At 33.4% G+C, this 5000-nt stretch overlaps 1 protein-coding gene across 3 annotated transcripts in view; it reads right to left on the minus strand.

Moving 5' to 3' along the window:
• The window catches only part of Nep3 (M13 family metallopeptidase neprilysin 3), a 119164-nt gene that overhangs the window by 46527 nt on the left and 67637 nt on the right, over nt 1-5000 (minus strand). The gene's annotated exons all lie outside the window — the stretch shown is intronic.

The following is a 5000-nucleotide window of genomic DNA, read 5'->3' on the forward strand; positions in this document are numbered from 1 at the left end:
TTGGAAATAAACTCTCCTATTGGGACTCGAACCCTCGCCTGAGCGGCTTACTTTTTATAAGACGAAGACTGTACCGAACTAAGTCGTTCCGTTTTGTAGGGACCGAGACACTCCCATTACGCTGCTTCTGTCACTGACTTAAATAAAATCGCCCGGCGACACGTAAAGAAAGCTATTTATATCTCAAACTACAGCGAAACGGTGAAGCGAGACTTCAGCTGAATAAAATCGCCAGGCGGCAGGATGAAGAAACGTGATGGTGTCGTCAACCCTATCGCGTGATTCGAGTCAATTCGTCAACTCTATTTAAGCGAAGAAAACAGACAATTAATTACCTTCTGAGTTATGTTATGACACACCTCAGTGCCAGTAGCCTAGACACGGTGCCATTGTTTGGCACTGTAACCTCTTTCTCCTCCTCCTCCTCCTCCTCCTCCTGAGTAAGCTCTCCCAGTGTTTTGTGTCAACTACGTAAGTAGATCAGACGTTTGGGTAAAACGTGGGATCTTATGTCACCAGACCCTTTGTCATTTCGTTACGGTGTTTCTTCGAAATCACGTGCACGCGCACACACACACACAAATACGTGTATACATACACGATGTATAAAAGCAAATAATTTAAAAGACGATATAGTGCAAACAAATACTACAAAATATTCAAGATAAATTATGACAAGTGCAGTTTTTGGAGACGAGATTTCTCGAATATAGCCCTTTCTTGAATGTGACAATGTGGTGTATGAATGTGTGTGTATATATATATATATATATATATATATATATATATATGTATGTATGTATATTATACACACACATATATACATACATACATATATGTGTATATATATATTCTAATAAAAATACTGACCGATTTTTTGAATGATGGTGGAAAAAAGAAATGAGAAGATAGTGAGAGAATTTTTTACTGACGTTTCGACCTCACAGCGTCTTTATCAAAGCTTACAACACTTGGTTACAATCGGACAAAATATACACACACTGCCTTCATCTCACGGGCATTAAGCTCTCCCAGGTGGCCCGTGACATAAAGGCAGTGTATGTATATTTAGTCCGATTGTGACCAAATGTTGTAAGCTATGATAAAGACACTGTGAGGCCGAAACGTCAGTAATAAATTCTCCAACTATTTCCTCGTTTCTTTCTCCATCATTCATATATATATATATATATTATTTGGATGATGGAGAACATAAACACAGGGGAAGGCTCGGAACCCTAAACACTCTAACGTTTCGTTCGCGTAGAACTTCTTCAGAAGAAGTTCTACGCGAACGAAACGTTAGAGTGTTTAGGGTTCCGAGCCTTCCCCTGTGTTTATGTTCTCCATCATCCAAATAATTTGTCTAAAATACTTATCAATATATATATATATATGTATATATATATATATATATATATATATATATATATATATATATATATATATATACATGTATATACACACTACTCAGTTGTAAAGGATCCAGGACGGTTTCGACAAAGGAATCAATAAACACTTCTCGAAGTCAAAGAGGTACTCGAGAGGTGCTCCTCCCGAGGACCTTCTCCTCTTTCTCCTCCTGCATATCCTGATCAAGCAGGACCTTTCCCCTTTGTCAAGCGGGAGAGGCTCCGGAGGACAAGGGGGGAGGTCCTTCGGTCCGGAAGTTATTTTTGTTACGGCGAGAGAGAGAGAATTTACGCCAAGAGATGTTTGACTGCGTTTTATGTATGCATATCTATCTATCTATCTATCTATATATATATATATATATATATATATATTCCTTAAGGCATATTGAATTATATGCGACAGCAAATTGTGCTCTCCCAGAGTTTACTTTCTACCTATAACCTTACTTTCTTTGTATCTGTTACAATCGAAAATGATAACTGTGATTAGCGAAACGTCTTGTGTCTTGTTCCATCCATTAGATGGCTCTTACCGGTAATATTTTTTTTTTTTTTTTTTTTTTTTTGCCTCTCCATGCTAGAGATTTCTTCAGAAGACTTGAAAATGTTCATCAAAAACTCATCGGAGCACAATTTCCTGTCCTATATAACTCAATATGCCTTAAGGAAAATATATTGCCGCGCTACTCACATATGTATATATATATATATATATATATATATATATATACATATGTATATATCATATGTATATACATACACACACACACACACATATATATATATATATATATATATATCTATATATATATATATATATATATATATGTGTGTGTGTTGAGAGTATATATGGGCAGGAGGTCTTCTCTCAAACATGTTTCATTAAAATTGATAGATAATTCGGCATGTTGAATTTTCTTTAGGATATTCTCCTTATTACGCAAGACAGACTTATTCTCTCTTGCAAGATGGTAGCCCAGATGACCTCATACGGAGAAATCATCTCATCTTGCAAGAGAGAATAAGTCTACCTTGCGTAATAAGGAGAATATCCTAAAGAAAATTCAACATGCTGAATTATCTATCACTTTTAATGAAATACATATAAGTATATTATATATATATATATATATATATATATATACACATATATTATATATATATATAATATATACACAAACATATACCTGTATATGCATACACACACACACACACATATATATATATATATATAAATATATATATATATATACATATATATGCACACACACACACACACCTATGACAGGTCTCGTGGTAATGGATGTAAATTAGGCAAATTTAGGTTTAAGAAGGAAATAGGCAAGAACCTGTATAACAATAGTGGTTAACGAATGGAATAGACTTAGTAATCATGTAGTGATCGCTGAAACCATTAGTTGTTTTACAAGGTTAAATAACTTTATAGATGGGGATGACACGTGGTAAGGGACATGGAACTGCCTAGTGTAGGCCTTATGGTTTATTGCAGTTTCCTCCATTCTTATGTTCTTGTGTTGTTGTTTTTCGCTGACCGAAATAAAATGATTCTGACGAAGAAAAATGGAGCTCAATCAACAAATGAATTTCCACATGTAATTTTAATCATAACAGGGACAGAATTTCCATGCATTAATATTTCAAAGAATACAAGAATTTTACGCTCAAATTATCAGCAACACATAATGTTGAAAAAACTCGACATCTGTTGTCGTGCAGTTTTGGTACTTGCTACCAAAGTTAAATGTCGAAACAATTCGTCCCAAACAGTTGCTTATTTTCATTTGTCGCTAAGACTGTCTATACCGATTTTTTTTTTCAAACCTGCTCAGTTTGGCGTTTGACATGTAAGCCTGGTAGAAATTTGTTTGAGTAGAAATATGAATATATATATACTATTTTCGTGAGTGATAACTTCAGCAATCAAAATGATGAAAGTCGAAGGTCGATGGCGTGGTGTTGCCATGGATACTAACGCTTTTACCATTTTCAATCCAGTCGCTGTGAGACGACATGACGTCACAAACTGAAAGGTCAACAAAACGTGACTTCTGAACATAGAAATTAAATAATTTTTTATATTGTATTCTATTCTCAAATTTTTATCGTTCAAATTTCATCTATATCTGAAATTCTTTTGTGAAGACATGTTCCTCCCTTTAACGATTTTCAATTGCTAGGGATCGTTGACTCCTCTGCGAGCAGCCAATCGGCTCGAATTCCTATAATCACAATTTCTCCTTTCAGTTCCATGATGCAATACGAATTTTATTGGTTTTTACTCATTTATTTTCATTTATTCATTTATTATTATCATTACTATTATCATTTTTATTATTATTACCAGTTATTATTATAATCATTATTACCAATTATTATTATAATTATTATTATTACTATATAAGACGAGGAACGACTGATTCTATTTTTGCATAGTCGGTGCAGGCAGTCGCCACCTCGAACCCCCAACGACGGAGCATTTGTGTTTAGGAAATTTTAAACACCAGCTTGGTAAAACTACTACTAGTTACTTGTTACTATAAATATTATTATTATTATTATCATCATCATTGTTATCATTATTATTATTATCATTATTATTACCATTATCATTTTTATTATCATTATATTCATTATCATCATCAATTATCATTATAATTAATATTATTATCATTATCATCATTATTACCATCATCATTTTCATAATCATTATTTTATCATTATTATCATTATTATCACTATATTATTATATTATCATTATTATTACTATCATTATTATTACCATTAGAATTATTATTCCCTCGTATTAGAAACGCAGTGGCAGAATTCTTTTCCCCCACCAAAATTATCATCCTTCTAATAGTAGCGATTTGAAACCCTATTTACAAGGTTAAATGCCTTGAGTGCAGTCTTTTCATCTTTATTTATATATTTATTCATCTATTTACTTATTCATGTATTTATCAATTCATTCATTCATTCATTCATTCATTTATTTACTTTATCCTCACAAAATCGAGCAGAATTTTGTGAATAAATTCCAGATTTCATAACCACAAGACATCTCCCAAAAGGCAAATCAATATAACGAATTTGGTATGCAGCCATACGACTGAAAATGGCTAACTCATTGAGACGTGATCAGACGCCAGTTTGGTCTTTGATTACTTGTGAACTAAATATAGAAAGTAACGCAACTTTTCATCTGTTAAATAAGTTTGAAAAAAAGGAAAACAAGATGATATTGTTTTCATCTCTAAAAAGTCACGTCAATACACTATAGAAGTTGCACAACACACTAACAATACACTACACAATACACTGTACATTTGTTTCCACTGATAACTATAACAAATTCTAATTTGTGATGTGTGTATTTCCTACGGCCAGTTTGGTTCAAGTACACAAAACCTGACCGCACATCTAGAGGCTAGGACTTTCCAACATGGCGGGTGCAATGGACACTGCACATTGTGTTACGTGAATACTTGTTTGTAGTTCTACTTGGTTGCTTCGTCAGTAAAACGACACCAGCACTACCATCACCGCACATACTTTATTTGATTC

The sequence above is a fragment of the Oratosquilla oratoria genome, chromosome 43 (assembly GCF_046742065.1).
Source record: "Oratosquilla oratoria isolate Oo_2021 chromosome 43, ASM4674206v1, whole genome shotgun sequence".
Taxonomy (NCBI): domain Eukaryota; kingdom Metazoa; phylum Arthropoda; class Malacostraca; order Stomatopoda; family Squillidae; genus Oratosquilla; species Oratosquilla oratoria.